The sequence below is a fragment of the Oryctolagus cuniculus genome, chromosome 17 (genome assembly GCF_051225735.1).
Source record: "Oryctolagus cuniculus isolate XC-2025 breed Fujian yellow rabbit chromosome 17, ASM5122573v1, whole genome shotgun sequence".
Lineage (NCBI taxonomy): Eukaryota > Metazoa > Chordata > Mammalia > Lagomorpha > Leporidae > Oryctolagus > Oryctolagus cuniculus.
In genome coordinates, this window is record NC_142883.1 from 70,953,962 (window position 1) to 70,973,112 (window position 19,151).

A 19,151-nucleotide genomic window follows, 5' to 3' on the forward strand; every position below is an offset into this window, starting at 1 on the left:
TGCCTAGAATCTTGGGTACTAGGTGGCTTCAACCAATTGCCATGTTATCACTCTAGATACTAAAGCCTAGCATGTCTCTGTAGAGGGCAAAGTATACACTAAGCATGAATTTCAGCAAAATCATGGGGCCCTTAATCCGCCTCAATAAACATCAACGGGGTAATGCCTTCCTTCACTCAATAAATATTCCCTGAGTGTCCCCTCCGTGCCAGGCATGGTTCTTATGGTTAAGAGGTCATCTGTCAACATAAAGTATTTCATAGTGGCTCACCTTTGAAGGTACTTGAAAAGCAATATCATCTTTGATGTCAGCTCTCAGAATCATACCACCACCAACAGGATATTCTCAGGCCTGGCTGTAGGATGAAGTACTCCAGAGATCCAAGGTCAGCTCTCAGGCCTGGCAGGGAGAAATATTGTGGGGAGCAATCCGGACTAGACTAAGTTACTCGAATTAAGACTTATTCTATGCATCTGCTCTCCCACAATATGGCGCTGGGAGAGAAGTAAACAGCTTCCACACAGCTGCCTCCAGTTCAACTAATAAATTGTAGGACTTGCTCCTGATTGGAGAGCAGCGTACTCGGCGTGTGGGCAGCCGAGTTAGGATTGGCGGAGGAGGACTATAAAGGAGGAGAGAGACGGCATGCACCAGGAACATCTATGGGGAACATCTAAGGGAACCCGTGCAGCCCCCGAGAGAACCGGCCGGCGGTGTGCCGCTCCCCTGTGGAAGTGGGGAATGCGGCCAGGGGGAACTGCCCTTCCACGGAGGTGGAAGGGATAGTAGCCAACCCGGGAAGAACCAGCAGCAAACCCGGGGAGGGCCGAGCAGACGAAAGAACAGCGCAGGGTCCTGTGTCGTTCCTCCACGAAGAGGGGGAGCGACATAATGGTGCCGTGACTCGGATATGAAGCCTAGGCAGGGTTTAGTGTCGTTCCTCCACGAAGAGGGGGAGCGACATAATGGTGCCGTGACTCGGATAGGAAACCTAGGACGGATAGGAAACCTAGGACGGATAGGAAACTTAGGAGGGAAGAAACGGGAAGAAGCAGGAAAATACCGGAGAGAGAGACTAGAAGAGCCTAGGGGAAAGCCAGATGAGAAAGGTGCTGGAAGAAGCTATTGAAAGCCTAGGCATAGACTCGGATATTGACTGTGGGAAAGAAGTTAGGATTGAAAGCGAAAGTGAAAGCTTTCATAGACTCGGATGCGGACTATGGCGGGGAAGCTAGGAGATTGAAAGCGAAAGTGAAACCTGGAGGAGGCTTGGACTCGGATACGGACTGTGGGGAGAAGCCAGGAGAAATGAGAGGAATATCGTTGGAGGAAAGCTTGGGGAAACATACCGGGTAGAGAAAAATGTTAGGGAAATTGAAGCCGCGGGGGGCAGGCCAAGGCGGACACGAAAGCCACTTTGGGATTCTCAAGTTAGCCCGGGAATAGGGGGCGAAAAGTTGAAACCAGAAGCTGAAACGTGAGCCTGGTTGGGATCCGTCTGATTAGCCCGGGGAGCAAAGGACGGGAAGCCAAACCGTGGGGCGGAGACGTATGCTGGGTTGAATTCGCCAGGCTAGCCCGGGGAACTTAGATTGAATGCTAGTGGCGGACACGTAAGCTACGCTGTGTTACTCCCGGAAGCCGCCGCGTGCAGAGAGAGCACGGGGCGTGAATAGATAGGGAACGGGGCTGGCGTAGGCCGTGGTGCAGACGCGAAGTGCGTGGAGACCGCGGAGCGTGCGCGCAGAGCCGGGAACCCGCCGGCGGGGCGGGGCGAGGCGCCGGGAAGCTGCGCGGAGCCGTGAAGCTGCCGGCAGGGCGAGGCGCCGGGAAGCTGCGGGGATAAGAGAAACAGAAGCTTAGAAGTAAGATGAGAGAAATAGGAATGCTGGAAGATAGAAGTAAAATGGGAGAAATAGGAATGCCCGGAGATAGAGAAATAGAGAAATAGAAAGGCCTCCCTACAACACTGCAATGTGAGAGCTTGGATTCGGTCTGCCTGATTAAATGAGCACGATGAGCACCTGCGGTGGCTAGCAGCTTATGCGCCGCAGGTCACCGAAGACAGGCACGAATTAACATCAGTAAGGCCTCCCCACAAAAAGGCAATGAGAAGGCTTGGATTCGGTTTGCCTGATAGAGCTTGTAAGCCCCTGCAGGCAGAGCAGAGCATGCGCTGCAGGGCACCGAACACAGGCATGCATCAGCGCCTAAAAACCTCCTCACAACATGGCGAAGAGAGGACCCGGATTCGGTTTTCCTGATTGATAGGACTTGTAAGAGCCTGTGGCAACTCTAGCAAGTAGAGCAGAGTGTGTGCCGCGGGACACCGAAGACAGGCGCGTATCAACGCCAAAAATAAAAAGAAAGGGGGATCTGTGGGGAGCAATCTGGACTAGACTAAGTTACTCGAATTAAGACTTATTCTATGCATCTGCTCTCCCACAATATGGCGCTGGGAGAGAAGTAAACAGCTTCCGCACAGCTGCCTCCAGTTCAACTAATAAATTGTAGGACTTGCTCCTGATTGGAGAGCAGCGTACTCGGCGTGTGGGCAGCCGAGTTAGGATTGGCGGAGCAGGACTATAAAGGAGGAGAGAGACGGCATGCACCAGGAACATCTATGGGGAACATCTAAGGGAACCCGTGCAGCCCCCGAGAGAACCGGCCGGCGGTGTGCCGCTCCCCTGCGGAAGTGGGGAATGCGGCCAGGGGGAACTGCCCTTCCACGGAGGTGGAAGGGATAGTAGCCAACCCGGGAAGAACCAGCAGCAAACCCGGGGAGGGCCGAGCAGACGAAAGAACAGCGCAGGGTCCTGTGTCGTTCCTCCACGAAGAGGGGGAGCGACAAAATATGATTCCTACTATCTCCAGAGCAATCTTTGGTGGTTCTGGAGTTCTTATATTTAGATGCTGTATGTTGTTTAAAAGAGCAAACTGCCATGAATAGTTCCTTTGAATATATAAATCCTCCTTAATTATCAGATAGCAGCACAAAGGGTACTTCTTCCAGAAGTTTATCCCTCATTCTTATACATGGCTAGATGCTCTCATCTTTGAATCCCATGGCATTTTATACTCGCATACTAGAGCTTTTTACAAAACCCTGCAATAGCTAAGGTTTAAGGTCCGGTGAGGCAGGAAACATAACCTGCGTTGCTCAGCAGGTTGTCCTCAGTACCTGGCCTGGTGTCTGGGACAGGGTACTCAGTACATCCAGTCAGATGCTTAAATTAATGAGTACATCACACCCCACCCCTGATGACCACCGAGACATATCCCATGCACTCTGCCATGGTTTCATCCACTGCCACCAACCAGCAACTAAGATGAGGAAGTAATATAACAGTGTAGTACCAGCAACTTATACAGACAGCACTGGGACTTAACAGGATCACCCAGGTATAGACTCCAGGGGGCTTTTACCACTATCAAAGAAAGATACAATTCTCCAAAGTCAACATGCCACCAAGAGGCTTATATTTGCCATGAGATAGAATGTAAACTCTGTCCCCGACCTGATGGGAAGGTCTCTTACACGCCACTCAGCTTCTCATAGATAGCTTTGTCATAACAGCACCTTCATCAGCAGGTGCTCTCTTCAAGAAAAAATGACAACAGAAGTTGCCCACACCATGGTGAGTAGTTAGAAGGAGACAGCACCTGTGTGGGTTGTTTTAAGCTTTGACTTCTATTAAGTCTGAATGAAACACCATCAAACTGGCCCAGTTGAAAGGTAGCCCATGTTTTCAGAATTTTGTTATTCTAAGGCTGTGTTTGTTAGTTTTACTGCTCAAGAAGAAAGCTGAATCCTAGGCCCTAACTGCAGTCCTGCTGCCCCCTCTCTAACTACCTCTCATACTCCAACCTGCTGTTTTCTAGAATTCCTTCTTCACTATGACTTCTTCACTATGACATTTGGGACTAAACCCCATGTTCAGCATCTCCCATACACCTTTGTGACCATATATGGAAAGCAATGGAGTCAGGGAAAGTAGCACTGGGTGTTCCATGATTGGCAGGGAATTTCTGCCCAACAGTGAACTGAACTCCTTCTCTTACCCTTTAAAGGGAGCCATGGAGTGTGGGAAGCAGGGCCCAGCTCCCACAACATGGTGCTGAGGGGGAGTAAACAAGTTCTACACAGCAGCTTCGGCTGCTTCATCAATTTGACTAATGAGTTGCAGGAGCTGACCCAACCTCTGATTGGAAGAAAGCGGCGTGCTCAGCACGTGGGCAGCAGAGCACGGATTGGTGGGAGAGGACTATAAAGGCGAGATAGAAGCAGCGCGGGGGAATTCGCTTATGCGCCACAAGGCGCCGCAGACATCTCACACCACGCGCCGAAAGAATAACAAGAATGCGGGCACACACCAAGTGGGATGTGGTTAGAATGCGGTTAGCACAGGAGCAAACTTGAGCGCACGACGCAGAGTCATTCGCTTAAACAACAGCGTCTGGTCCGGTGTCGTTCTCCCGCGAGCCCGCGGAGGAGTGACAATAGAGGAAGTGACAGAAATTGAGAAATCATGCAATTCACTTCCCAAGGCTGTTTCTGTCACAAATGTGTATGAATGTGAGACTTTTCCAAACATGAACTGTATTTAAAGTAATCTATTTAAACACAGATTCAAATCCAAGGTCAATGCTTCCCACACCCACCTTCTTATACCACACGTTTCCCACTGGCACACAGAGCCCTTCTCTGGTATTCCTGAGCCCATGGGGCTCTTTCTATGCAGAGAAAAGCACTGGGTTTATTTGTGCACTCAGAGCAATAGCCAGTCTTCTTCCACTCCTAAGAGAATGCAAACCTATACCTCGTGGAAGGCCTCTCTCCATCCATCTCCCCTCTCCTTCCCCTGCCCAGAATCCCCATCTCAGTCCTGTTCTATATTTCTCTCCTGACCTATAAGACCCCCCTCCACTCCTATCTAAGGCCCCCTGAGAATAGATAACCCACTGTGCTGTGGGCCTGTGACACACACATGGGGGAAGCTGGCAGATGCATCTCACCTAAGTAAGAGGGTAAAAGTGTCTTGCAAATTACAAACTAAGTGCACACCAACGAATCCGAGTTCAAATTTACATCACCCCAATATCCGTGACACACAAATTCTACTAGCTCATTTATTTCAAACAATGTCTGATAATACAGAATTTCAGAATGAGAAAATATTTTGAGAGTGAGAGTTCTCTAACCCGAGCTATCACATAGATATCTAACCCTACTCAAGTCTTCCTGACTCAGAGACTCAGTTTCTCTAATACAACCTTGCTTCTAGATACAATGAAGGGAGAAAGAGGACAGTGGGAACCCAGGGCTCACCATGGTGGATAAATGATAATTAAAGGAGGACATGCAGCTGCAACAGCACAAGAAGGGCTTTTGAGACTTTATCCATCCCTTTCTGAATTGGCATAAAGGGGGAGGGGAGGAAGGAATGTGCACTGACTTCTGTTATCTGGAGGCAATGTGTATATTTTCTGTTTAAAAAGGGCCTCCAAATAATCAACCTAGAGTTCACTGCAGGGCCTCCCTGGAACACTTCCCAGAAGAGTTTCAGAAATTTTGGGGGCCCTAACAAATGCTACGGTGCCTGCTGTAGACCTCAGAACATGGAGGGGAGTGCAACTCACCATGTGTGGGCACCACCGCCCCCCTGATCCACAGGGTCTGGGCTTGGAACATACTCCCCAGACACTTCACAGCCTTGAAAAGGAGACAAGTTCTGTGGACACCAAAGACAGTTGTGGAAGTGTCCAGGTGTCCAGGGAAAAACAAGGCTCTAGTGTAGGAGGCGGCATACTCATGCCCCTAAGGAATACACCCTCACCCCTCCTAAGCCCTAACCAGCCACCCCCAGCAGGCCCTCCCTGAACCTTACACATCATGTGCTCCTCCCTCCCCACATACCACCTGTACCTTCCCAGGTCCCTGTCACCCCAAGGCCATGTGGTCTGACCCCCAACTCACCCTCTGGTCAAACTCTCCTATCTCCCTACTCTTTATTCAAAATACAGACTGGATATTGACCCAGGGCTGAGTCCGCAGGATAACCTCTGGCACAGGGATGAGGGAAATGGAAGGTACAGACACTTGCACCCCTTGTTCTGGGCACAGAACTCTCTGAGAGGGACAGTGAGGCCACCAATGCCACTGAAAGCACTTGCAAGCTTCAGAGGGGTAGAGGATGGGAGAGGGCCCTTGACTGGCAAACATATGGTGCCCTTCCATGTCCTTGCCTCTGCTGGCTGTTCCTGGCACTCTTCGTGCCCATTCCAAAAATATTCAATTTCCAGCCACAATTCTGCACAGATCAGTGAGGGTAGCAGGCATCCTTGAGCAAGTGAAGGCCAGAATCACTTCTATATGACAACTGCCACAAGGGCAGCAGCAGAAGGAAGACACAGCATCAGGATAGAAGGGCACAGTGCCAAGTGCTGCAGGAGCTCCGCCATCTAGAGAGTCCAGTCACTGGCCAGTGGCATGCAGAGTCAAGTCAAGGTAGGCCAGAGGCACTGTAGCCACCAGGGACTGCTCCTGTCCAACATTGGCCACACTGTCTGCACATGCAAATATTTTTTCATTCACACAAGACAAATTCAGCAGCATGAAAAGACTATCCATGACTGCATTAGGAGTAAACAGTGAAAAACCTCCACACATACCACTGGAGCTTGTGCCCCTGCCATGGAAATGGGGAGGAGAAAAGAGGCTCAGGGAGAACATGGAATAGCTGAGCAAGATCAGAGCTAGGTCTGTGCAGTCAGGTCAGGGGGATGGCCTACGTCATCTGGATTTGCTGGCCCTTCATGGTGTTGTTCTGCTAAAGGTGCAATCCAGGGTGGCACCTGCTGACCGCACCACTGCCTCACTTTCCCCAGCCAAAGCCCAGATTAGCGCCTCTGTACCACTACAGCCTCAGAAACTTGTGACGTAACTTCTATCTCCCAACACCATTAGTCTAATGTCTGCCAGGCTGCCCATGGCCTGGATGGGCTCAGTTGATTCTTTGAACTTGGGGGCCTCATGCACTCCTGCTCTCTTAGAGACATCTCAGGGTACAAAATATCACCCCCTACTCAGGGTTTTTGGGACCTGAAAAGGTCTGAGAGCAAAGCAGAAATTGTGGGGCTACTGTAAGCCACTGGTTTTCCTGCCTACTGGAGAATCTGCCTGTCTGTAGGGAAGGCCAAGGAAAGAGGACCAAGCAAAGCCACTTTGACCTGTGCCCTGTGTTCATCCCTGGGGTGAGCAGTCACGGGCAGTTTGGGAACCCCCTGACCTAGGGTGAATGTGAATTCCAGCCAACTCTAATATAGGCTGTGTGGACAGATTGGAAATTGGGCCAAGGACTGTGTCACCTGGGCAGGAATCTGAACAAATGGGTGGCCTGAAAAGTATCATTGGGAGATGCAGAAAACAGGGGCCAGTGTGTTAGGCAGGTAATAAATGCAAAGATTCTAGCTCAAGGTAGCAGATAATACCTGTCTTCCCTGTTGTTGCTATATTTCCTTACTGAGGAAATGTCTCTTTTAAAGGCACTAGGAAACATATCTGTAGTCTTTTATAAGTAAGAAACATATGGACTATTTATAATTGGTCCACAAATATTAGGGGCTATGGGAACGGCTTAGGGAGTGATAATGAAAGGAAATCATTACAGTCCCTTTCCTAAGGAATTATGCCTCATCCGTGAACTGCTTCTTACAAAACACTTCTCCCATTTTCCAGGGGAAATAAGTCAGACCTGTAGAGACTTCTATTTTTCCAAACAGTCCAACACCTTCTGTGACTAGCCAACTAGAGAGATCGACCAGGAAACAGGATACAATACAAAAATTATGATATTTCATGCTACTGAAAAACATAAATTGATTCAAAAAGAACTCCAGCTTATCAGTTGGCAGGTTTAAGTAAATGGTGCATATGCATTACCCTGGGTCTGCAGGCCCCTCTTTCCAGTGTGTGCATATGTGGGCCTATCTACGTAGGGAAGCAGAGTATGAGCAGGGGTTGGCTGTACCAGGATAAAAAGTCAGTGCTTCAATTACAAAACTGGTTTTTAATAACCTCAAATTCAGTCATAAAACTTGCAGTCTAGGCCGGCGCCACGGCTCACTAGGCTAATCCTCCGCCTAGCGGCGCCGGCACACCAGGTTCTAGTCCCGGTCGGGGTGCCGGATTCTGTCCCGGTTGCCTCTCTTCCAGGCTAGCTCTCTGCTGTGGCCAGGGAGTGCAGTGGAGGATGGCCCAGGTGCTTGGGCCCTGCACCCCATGGGAGACCAGGAAAAGCACCTGGCTCCTGGCTCCTGCCATCGGATCAGCACGGTGCGCCGGCCGCAGCGTGCCGGCCGCGGCGGCCATTGGAGGGTGAACCAACGGCAAAGGAAGACCTTCCTCTCTGTCTCTCTCTCTCACTGTCCACTCTGCCTGTCAAAAAAAAAAAAAAAAAAAACTTGCAGTCTATGGGCTGGTGCCGCGGCTCACTGGGCTAATCCTCCGCCTTGCAGCACCAGCACACCAGGTTCTAGTCCCGGTCAGGGTGCCGGGTTCTGTCCCGGTTGCCCCTCTTCCAGGCCAGCTCTCTGCTGTGGCCAGGGAGTGCAGTGGAGGATGGCCCAAGTGCTTGGACCCTGTACCCCACGGGAGACCAGGATAAGTACCTGGCTTCTGCCATCAGATCAGCGCGGTGCATTGGCTGCAGCGTACTGGCGGCGGCCACCATTGGAGGGTGAACCAACGGCAAAGGAAGACCTTTCTCTCTGTCTCTCTCTCTCTCTCTCACTGCCCACTCTGCCTGTCAAAAAAATTTAAAAAAAAATAAATAAAAAACTTCCAGTCTAAACAAGGGAAATGCATACATATGCACACACTGCTGACAAACCTCCAAAGCTAACTGCTTATTTAGGAGTTCACCACTGCATATAATTAGGCCATTTCTCTGTATCTTGCAAAAATATCTTATTTATATGAAGAAAACTTAATTTTGGCAATCTGCACAAGTGACTTGTATCCTACTACTTTGCTGATTTGAACACTTCTTTAAAAAAAGATTTTATTTATTTGCAAGGCAGAGTTACAAAGAAAGTGAGAATGAAAAACAGGGAGAGATTTTCCAACCACTGGTTCACTCCCCAAATGTCCACAATGGCCAGGGCAGGGCCAGAACAAAGGCAGGAGCCAAAGGCTTCCTCCAGGTCTCCTATGTGGGTGCAGGGACCCATGCACTTGGACCACACTCTGCTGCTTTCCCAAGGCACGTTAGCACAGAGCTGGCTTGGAAGAGGAGCAGCCAGGACCCCAACTGGTGCCCATAAGGGGATATCAGCACTGCAGGTGGTGGCTTATACCACTATGCAGCAGCACTGGCCCCTCATCTGAGCACTTTTTAACCTCTCCTGTTGCCTCCTCAAACTCCCTGCCCCTCATTCCCAGCCCACATCACTGATCCATCCCTCTGTTGCTGCAGCTTTCTCCCCCTTTGGAAGCACTCTTAAAGACAGTCACCCAATTATGTGAGAATTGTCTCTTAATTCAAATGGTTCCATGAAGAGGGAATGAATGGCATCTAATGGAAATACCCAGGCTTTATAATGTACTTTAAATATGTTGTTTCCATGAAACAGACCATAAAGATTCTGATCCATGTTGGCATATAACAAGAGCCAAAAAGCTGCTACTGATTTTGTCTAGTGCCTCCCCTGTCCTTTCCTACAGAAAAACCATTTACTTTCCAAACATTCAAAGTCAAAAGCACCAACACTACCCCTATAACTCTGTGAAGGCTGCTCCAGCACACGAGGAAAGAAAGTGAACAAGGAACACAAACCCAGGTGACTGTCCTCCTCACTTTGCACTTCTGTTTCTGGTTAAAGGTTGGTCACAAGGGAAGATGGATACTGCAGTTGTTCCAGTTACCTCCAATCATAGGCAGCCTGTGTGGGCTGCAGAACACAGAGCACTCCCTAAGAAAGGGACATTTGGAACAGAAGAGGAAAGAATGCTAATTTACATGCACCCAAACTGAAAGTGAAACAAAGAACTTTTCCCACTCCTCTGATCAGAATCTCAAGAACTTCCAGGTCAGAATTCCCCTATACTTTCAGAGGCAGACCCCTTGGATTTTCTTCCATGCAGGTGTATTCCTGTGTGAGGGATGCATCTTCGTGGGGGATGGCACCAGCACACAACACCAACCAGAGAGAACACAGTTATGCTCTTGGCACTCTGAGGAGACTGGATATCCAATTCCATCAGTTCTGACTTGGCTAAAAAGCTTTCTGCTATTCTAGGAATCTGATATAACTTTGGGCTAAAAAGACAGAAACACAGAGAAAAGCTGGTTCTGCTGGCTGAGAAGAAAGGAATTTGATCTCCAGTTGGTGTTGTGTTGAATATTACTCCGAGAGGCTTTCACTTTCCACCTATATCTGCAGAAATAAATGGGCAGAATCAGTCACATCCTAACACAGGGCAACTTTAGCCAGAGGACAGATTATACTAGCCTTGATCACTTACATATCCCTCAAAAAATGACAACCAAAACAATGACAAGCAGGATCAAAAACACACAGAAGTCAACAGAAAGGGAAACAGTGACAGGGGAGCCACAGCCAAAGTGACAGAGTATTGAGAACAATTGTGATGTCCCTCAGCAGCCTTTTGCCTTAAGTAGGAAGTCTCCAGCTTAAGATACAGACATAAAAGACACAGACACTCACGACATATTTCAAAACTGAAGATGAGAGGTTTGCATGGTAGGTTGATCTTATGACGACTTTTATTGAAAAGGTATATTGTATCAGGCAGATGCCTTTAGAACAGCAGAGTTAATCCAATGCCTAATTCAAGGAGACAGCCTGAGGAAGCAGGGCTGCCAGGAGAGCTGCAATGTCTCTATAACTCATCTCAGCATCATAAAGAGAAGAGAAAAAGGGGTTCTCATGTTGGTGGTTAAAAAGAGAATAGGAACACAAAAATTTGAGAAGAGGGGAGAGCAAAGCTCAGATATAGTTTTCTTAGGAAAATAAATTGAGGGACCGGTGCTGTGGCAGAGAGCTGGACTGGAAGAGGAGCAACCAGGACAGAATCCGGTGCCCCGACCAGGACTAGAACCCGGGGTGCCGGCGCCACAGGCGGAGGATTAGCCTAGTGAGCCACGGTGCCGGCCACCCAAAATGTTTTATGGAGAATGATGACAATTTTGTCCTCTGAAAAATCAGCCTGATATGATCAAGGGCTCAGAGTTGTGAAAATAGAAAAACCTGCAGTCTACTGGGTATGATTCGATGGAAAAGCTAGAAAATAGTACAAAGACCAGGCAACATGAGGAGAGCAAAGAAATGAGGGGTGCTGAATTTCTTTATCCCTTCTCCCCCATGAATTACCTAGGAACCTCCACTGCTAATGCAGTGGCACTCACTTTCACTCCAGTGCATGACTGTACCGCTCTTCACTCCACAATCCCGACAATGAGCCAAACACATCTTGGGGAGAATGGCAGCACTGAGGCCAATGTGTCTTTGGCCACCTTTAAAAAAATATTTCCTATAAGAACTATCAATGCCCATTAATGAAACAAGTGAATGTCAGCACTCCACAGATATTGGGACAGACAGTGTTGGCCCTTCCAATGACCAGTGTACACAAATGCCACCAACACGTTGAACATGACAGCTAGGCAGAGCTTACTGGAGGGAAAGGAGGGTTCGAAGTGAAGTACTTACATCTGTAATTCCATCCTCTGAGGCAGATGAGAATTCTTCATCAGAAATGAGGCTAGCATGGCTGGCACTTTGGTGTAGTGGGTAAAGCTGCCACCTGCAGTGCCAACATCGTATATGGGTGCCAGTTTGAGCCTTGGCTTCTCCTCTGCTGATCCAGCTCTCTGCTATGGCCTAGGAAAGCAGCAGAAAATGGCTCATGTACTTAGGCCCCTGTACCTGCATGGGAGACCAGAAGAAGCTTCTGGCTCCTGACTTCAGATCAATCCAACTGTGGCCATTTGGGGAGCGAACCAGTGGACGGAAGATCTTTCTCTCTGTCTCTCCCTCTATCTGTAACTCTACCTCTCAAATAAATAAAATTCTTAAAAAAATGAGGCCAGAGAGCAAGAATCTTCTCCGTGTCGTCACATTAAATGAACAGAGGGAGCTAAACAGCAGCCATGACCCCAAGTCATTTCCCTGGCCATTGCCCCTGAGAAGTGCCCACGTGTCATGGCTGCTCTTAAGTGGAAAGGCTGGCATAAAAGTTACCTGACGGCTCTCCTGGTCCTCAGTGGAAGATAAGGGATGGAGAGGTCTCTCGCTGCCTCTAGGATGCAGCATACTGACTGCAGTGCGATATAAATTTCAGAGAGCAAACTGAAGGCAGAGGTGTAGCAAGAAAGGCAGGAAACCACAATTGCCAAAAGTACACGGCACCCCACCTTGCTGATGGCATACAGAAGGAAAGGCATAGGAGTCACTGGTGAATGGAGTACACACACCCTGTCTACCAAGATAGAGACACCAAAGGCTCATGGCTGCTGCCAAGGGCTGGAAGCACCAGAGCTGAGCTTGGCCACGGGTGCCAAAGCCATCAGGGCTGGGGATGCTAAGGGTTGGGAAGATAGGGCAAGCTGTCCATCTGGAAAATACCCAGTGTAAGCCCACCACAGTCTTTTTCGTTTCTTTTTTTTTTTTTAAGATTTATTTTATTTATTTGACAGGCAGAGTTACAGAGAGAGGTAGAGACAGAGAAAGAGGTCTTCCATTTGCTGGTTCACTCCCTAGAGAGCAGCAATGGCCGGAGCTGCACCGATCTGAAGCCAGGAGCTTCTTCTGGGTCTCCCACGTAGGTGCAGGGGCCCAAGGACTTGGGCCATCTTCTACTGCTTTCCCAGGACGCAGCAGAGAGCTGGATCAGAAGAAGAGAAGCCGGGACTAGAACCGGCGCCCACATGGGATGCCGGCGCTTCAGGCCAGGGCATCAACCCACTGAGCCACAGTGCTGGCCTCCACCACAGTCTTTTTCAATGACCAGTGTCACATAAGCAGCAGTCATCCGAGGGAGACAGGCTGAGTGGCACCTTGGATCAAGGCAGTGAATATTCCTGGGGAGTCATCCCTTTTGCAAAGCAGCAGATACAGCAAAGGGAAAAGTGGAGGGGAGGGGGAAAAGAAAGGGGAACTGAAGTGACTGTGATGCCATCTTTCTGGCTTACAGTTGCTCAGACAAGAAACAGCACAGGCTTTAGGAGCCAGTGGGCAGCAGCAGAAGGCCATCCTCACTTAGGAAAATCAATTTATTGTGATCTACACAGGGCTGACTTGGGATGGTACACGCTCCAGGAGGAATGTGCCTGAGCCAAGCAAAGAAAAAGAAATTACATAACCATCAAATTCCCTGGGAAATGGGCTTTGCAAGGCCAAGCCACCAAGAATAGGTAGGGGGTGAGGGGTCTTTATTTTTCAAAGAAGTACCACTCGTGGCAGGCCTGATATTCAGAGAGCAGCTGTGAAATGCTCCCACATATGCATCCTCTCATCTCCCCCAACAAGGCCCCACATCATGAACATGCAGACAGGGAGCATCTGTGTGTGTGAGTCGGCACAAATTGTACTCATGGATACCACACACACTGGCACAGACATAAACATTCATCTGCATATGCCATCTGAAACCATTTTCAGAAACAAGTTCTATGTGACCCAATAGCGGTAACATTAGTTTTGATGCATAGACCTCTCTCAACACACAGGATTCCCGTTTCTCTATTCTGAGGAGGAATAAAGACTTTTCAACAAAATTCCTGGAATATCTGACATTGAAAGACATAATGGGTGTCTTCAGCATGTGTTCTCTGGAAATGCCTGTCTTCCAGATGATTGGTACTTGCAGTTACTAACTCACTCACTCTTACAAAGATCTGTAATCTGCCTTCAGTTTGCTAGTAATATTTTGCAGAGGTGGGTACCATTATTTTTGTCAAGGGCCATTTGAATATTTAAAACATCACTCATCAACCATAAAAAATGGTCAACTTAAAAGACCACTTGATCTGGACTTATTGAATATTGAGTCTTGCCTCTGATTGCTTTGGTAGGGCCAGACCAAATTGATTTCATGTACCTTATATGGCACATAGGCTATATATTCCCCATCATTTATTTAGAACAAAATTCAATAAAATCTCTGACTTCTTTTGCTCTGCATATTGTCCTAGCATGAATATCCAGTAAAGGTCCCTGGAACCAATTGGAATTAGAAATAAGCCTCTTGGGGCCGGCGCTGTGGCATAGAAGGTAAAGCTGCTACCAGCAGTACCAGCATCCCATACGGGCGCTGGTTCAAGTCCCAGCTGCTCCACTTCTGATCCAGCTCTCTGCTATGGCCTGGGAAAGCAGTAGAAGATGGCCCAAGTCCTTGGGCACCTGTACCCACATGGGAGACCAAAGAAGCTCCAGGCTCCTGGCTTCAGATCAGTGCAGCTCTAGCTGTTGCGACCAACTGGGGAGTGAACCAGCAGATGGAAGACCTCTCTCGCTCTCTCTCTCTCTCTCTCTCTCTCTGCCTCTCCTTCTCCCTCTGTATAACTCTGATTTTCAAATAAATAAATCTTTAAAACAAATAAGCTTGTTTCCATCTCGTGTGTAAATTTAGATTGTACACTTTCATAGCCACTGATTCAGTTTCAAAATGTCTATTGAGGGACTGACATTGTAGTACAGCAGATTAAGTTGCTGCCTGCAATGCCAGCAACACATATTAGCACCAGTTTGAGACCTGGTTATACTACTTCCAACCAAGCTCATTGATAATTTACCTGGGAAAGCAGCAGAAAATGACCAAGTAGTTGTGTCCCTGCAACCCATTTGGGAAAGCTGGATGATGTTCTGGGCTCCTGCCTTTGGCCTGGTCTAGCCCCAGCAATTGTGACTATTTGAGGAACAAACCAGCAGACCGATGATCTTCCTCTCCATTACTCTACCTTTCAAATAAGTAAAACACATCTTTACCAAAAAAAGTATATTGAGTGACAGGAGAAATGTTATTTATCACAAGCCAGGATAACATAAGATAAATACTAGGCTCAATAACTTAAAAATATACATTCAATAAAAACTTAATGAACCTCAAAGTATAAAAAACAATCACCATCTGCTACAAAGTATACTCTTCACATGGACAGTCATATCAGTAAACACCGTACCCCCTCCTTTAAAAAACTACACAATGGGCCTGCAGCGCCTGTACCCCAGGTTCTAGTCCTGGTTGGGGTGCCGGATTCTGTCCCGGTTGCTCCTCTTCCAGTCCAGCTCTCTGCTGTGGCCCGGGAGTGCAGTGGAGGATGGCCCAAGTGCTTGGGCCCTGCACCCACATGGGAGACCAAGAGAAGGCACCTGGCTCCTGGCTTTGGATCAGCACAGCATGCTGTAGCGGCCATTTAGGGGGTGAACCAACGGCAAAGGAAGACCTTTCTCTTTGTCTCTCTCACTAACTCTGCCTGTCAAAAAAAAAAAAAAAAAAAAAAAAAAAAAAAAAAAACTACACAATGAAGTAAGTATTTTAGTTATTCCCCCACAGAAAACTTAGTACCTCAGTTAAACTGTAGATGAATCCTCTTGGCTTAATGCAGTTCAAAGGAAGGACTTCCTTCTCCCATCCTGTAATATTACCAGATCATGTGTATCATATTTCTAAAAAAAGAAAAAAAAAAATTCTCTCTTCCAATTTTTAAGTAACTTGCCTGCAAACTTATAGCAGTACAGGGAAAGACAGCCAGTTAGCCTATCAAGTATGGGAATACTGTTTTTTGGCTGTTTCCCAGTCAGATAAATGGTCACACTACATGGTTGCTCAGAAAATGGGCTAATAGCTGTCTTCGGGGTGTGAAGCAGCTCTTAACAGAAGAAATCTGTAACTACTTGTCTACTACAAGCACTATGATAGGAGGCATGCCAGAGCAGAGGATAAAAATTAACATACTGGGGTTGAGAGGAGGAACACTGCCACCCTATCACCCGCTACTACCTAAGATTCACTTTCTATTTTTACTTCCTAGATGACCTCACTATGGTAAATGAGTAACCTGGTGACAGCACCAGGCACCCTAAAAGAACACGTGAATCAATAAAACCTGGTTATTCGTGTGTTAACTTCACCATACTCAAAGCCAGCAATATTTTTTGGCCACATCTTTTACTCACTGAATGAGCATCTGGGGTGGAGGGATCACCTTTTTTTCCCCTTTTCTTTCTCACCCTCACTCTCAGTAAGAACTTGTGTAGAGGCTTCTACAGATCACAATCATTCTGCAAAAATGAAGTTCACATGCTCCAGTGTCAACTATGTCATGAGCTTAAATATAGAACTAAAATAATATGAAAAGAACTGGCCCTCTTAATTAAGATAACCAGTTGGGTGGAGCAGTTAGAACCAGCAAAGGCAAAGTGTTAGTTTTCTGCCTGTATGATTTTGTAGTTCAGCACTTCATGCAAATCCAGGTGAAAATTATTCCAATTATTGTCCTAAGCAGTACACTTGCATTCACTTCACTTCTCCCTTCTTTGCAAAGGGATCAGGAGCAAGTAGTAACAGTTGACAACTCTGCTAAAAGGAAAAGAAAGAAGGGGTGATGAGAGAAATTGAAAAGCAGCCAAATAAATCATCAGCTACCTTACCCCAGCCTCAGAACAACTCCAGATTGCAAAAAGTCTCTGTGAACTAAACACAGAGGAGGGAATAATTTGCAAAGCCACTGCACACCCTGCGTGCTGCTGCCACAAGAGCTATCCAGTGTTCCCCATGTGCCATTGGTGTGTGGGGAGGGCGGGGTAGATCCTCATCTGATCCTCCTTCCCCCTCCTGCCTGCCACCTCAGGCCTCTCTCTACTGAGGGCCATGGGTGGGGGGGGGGTGCTGCTTTCCATGGTCCCAGGACTTATTGCTCAGTATAGAAACAGACAAGTTTGGGAGAGAGTACAAGAGTGAAAGCAATTTTATTTGTAATTAGAGCCCATGTGGGGCTGGCGCTGTGGTGCAATGGGTTAACACCCTGGCCTGAAGTGCCAGCATCCGCTGTGGGCGCTGGTTCGAGACCTGGCTGCTCTACTTCCGATCCAGCTCTGTGCCATGGCCTGGGAAAGCAGTAGAAGATGGCCCAAGTCCTTGGACCCCTGCACCCACGAGGGAGACTGAAGAAGCTCCTGGCTCCTGGCTTCGGATCCGCCCAGCTCCAGCCATTGTGGCCAATTGGGGAGTGACCCATCAGATGGAAGACCTCTCTCTCTCTCTCTCTGCATCTCCTCTCTCTGTGTAACTCTGAGTTCGAATAAATAAGTAAATCTTCAAGAAAAAAAAAGAGCCCCCATAAAGGGGAGGAGACCCAGCTCTGGGAATCCTTATTCTTTCTCTGTCTGCCCTTATCTGTGACATACTGGCCCCTCACCTCCTACATGCTATAGGCATGTATTTGGATTGGCTGCCTCGCCAGTATCCATCAACGCAGTGAGGGGTCCATTACTGGTTCCCCTCACCTCTCTGTGCAGAAGCATCAGTAGTTGGTTATTATTTCCCATATCCTTAACTCAAGTGCCATATCGCCCCTCTTCCTCCCTTGGGTCTATTCTAAATCGTTCTCCTACATTTTTCCCCCCAGAGGGGTGGAATTTTTCCAAAGTCCTCTCTTTTCACGCCAACTCTGCCTCAGGCGCCGTCTTTGGCTACACACCCAGCCCCGTCCGGGGACGCTGCGGGTTACACCATGCAGTTTGGCCAGAAGGGATGCACCTGACCAGCCCAAAGTGGGATCGGGCTTACTAAAACATGATGGACGGGACCCCACTCACCTTTCTCCTTCGCTGTCCACTCGCCTGCCTGCCCCTCCAGTTCCCATGTGACATTTTCCGCCTGGTACTCCCCAAATAAAACGCATTAAGGAAAGTTTGAGTGAGGCAGCGCTCAGGGCCGGGTGCGCACTGGAAGGCGGCGATGGGAAACGCTGACAGCCTTGGGGGCGGATGCACCCGGATCACTAGAAAGCGCGCCCAAAAAGTGAGCTGATCCCCAAGCCGCCAGCCACCCTCGTATCCACACCGTTCCCAGACACAGGCACCCACGCCCCTTCGGGGTCTCTCTACTTGCAGTGGAAATTCCCTGGGGGCTGGGCCGCTCCCTTCAGGACACGCCGAGGGCCAGGCGGAGAGTGCGGGGCAGAAAAAGTCCGTGGTCCGGGGGACCAGTGGCGGCAGAGGCGGCAGCAGCCGAAGCCTGGGGGATGAGGGTGGGGCAGGCCGGGTCTGCGCTTGCAACCTGCCTTGGATTGCAGGTGCCGCGCAAGACGCCGGTAACTGCGGGGGAGAGAGCCGCGCTGCCTCCCAGCCCGGGCTCTGAAGAATGCACCTCCACCAGCACGCCCACGCACGCACGCGCTTTCCTACGCTCCCGCACACAGGCACTCGGAGCCCGAGTACGTTAGGAAAGCTAGGAATTCTGGGAAATGAAGTCCTGACCCGGGGCGTGCCTAGGGAACAAACCTGCTGGCCCTGCCTGAGGGCTTCAAAGCCTCTGATGGGCGCGAGGACAGAAGGAAAATTCTATGCTTTTGCTTACAAGCCACCTCCCCTTCCCACCACTGAAAACACAATCTCAAGGAGCAGTTGGTGCTCTTCCGTTCTTGAACCAACACATAAGAGGGACACCCACTCCTGCTAACTAACCCCCAAATCCTGGCTGCTTCCTAAACTCTGCCTTCTTCCAGAAAAAAATCTTACCTGCTGCTTTGTTACCTGCTGGAAGCCCTCTTGGGGTTTTTACTTATAAGAATGAAAAATAAATGAAAGTGGGACCGAGGCGGTGGCATAGTGGATTAAGCATCTGCCTCCAGTTCAAGTCCCTGCTGCTCCTCATCTGATCCAGCTCTCTGCTACAGCCTGGGAAAACAATATAAGATGGCCAAGTGCTTGGGCCCCTGCACCTGCGAGAGAGCCCCAGCAAAACTCCTGGCTCCTGGCTTCAGGTCAGCCAAGCTCCAGCCATTTGGGGAATGAACTGGCAGATGGAAGGTCTCTCTCTCTCTCTCTCTCTCTCTCTCTCTCTCTCTCTGTAACTCTGCCTCTCAAGTACATAAATAAAATATTTAAATAAATAAATAAATAA

General features: G+C 48.7%; 1 long non-coding RNA gene across 5 annotated transcripts in view; it reads right to left on the minus strand.

The window, feature by feature from the left end:
- LOC103346015 (uncharacterized) overlaps positions 1-18,463 on the minus strand; it is an 82,425-nt gene extending 63,962 nt beyond the window's left edge. The window contains exons 1-5 of one of the 5 annotated variants that reach the window (XR_016223753.1): positions 17,843-18,463; positions 15,591-15,658; positions 14,818-14,982; positions 11,735-11,905; positions 272-400 (exon numbers count right to left, since the gene is read on the minus strand). This is a non-coding gene — a long non-coding RNA (uncharacterized LOC103346015). Of the gene's footprint in view, positions 1-271; positions 401-5,120; positions 10,439-11,734; positions 11,906-12,671; positions 12,909-14,817; positions 14,983-15,590; positions 15,659-17,842 lie in introns of those variants that run through there. The other 4 variants (XR_016223752.1, XR_016223755.1, XR_016223754.1 and 1 more) reach the window with 4 other exon arrangements.
- Positions 18,464-19,151: the final 688 nt, after the last annotated feature.